Consider the following 436-nt stretch of genomic DNA (forward strand, 5'->3'; position numbering starts at 1 on the left):
CCCCCCTCCCCCTCATCCCTCACCCCCCTATCCCTCACCCCCCTCCCCCTCCTATCCCTCCCCCCCCTCCCCCTCTATCCCTCACCCCCCTCCCCCTCTATCCCTCCCCCCCTCCCCCTCTATCCCTCACCCCCCTCCCCCTCTATCCCTCACCCCCCTCCCCCTCTATCCCTCACCCCCCTCCCCCTCTATCCCTCACCCCCCTCCCCCTCTATCCCTCCCCCCTCCCCCCCTATCCCTCACCCCCCCTATCCCTCACCCCCTCCCCCTCACCCCCTCTATCCCTCACCCCCCTCCCCCTCTATCCCTCACCCCCCTCCCCCTCTATCCCTCACCCCCCCCCCCTCTATCCCTCACCCCCTCCCCCTCTATCCCTCACCCCCCCTCCCCCTCTATCCCTCACCCCCCTCCCCCTCTATCCCTCACCCCCCCTCCC

Source organism: Scyliorhinus torazame, chromosome 30 (assembly GCF_047496885.1).
Source record: "Scyliorhinus torazame isolate Kashiwa2021f chromosome 30, sScyTor2.1, whole genome shotgun sequence".
Classification (NCBI taxonomy): domain Eukaryota; kingdom Metazoa; phylum Chordata; class Chondrichthyes; order Carcharhiniformes; family Scyliorhinidae; genus Scyliorhinus; species Scyliorhinus torazame.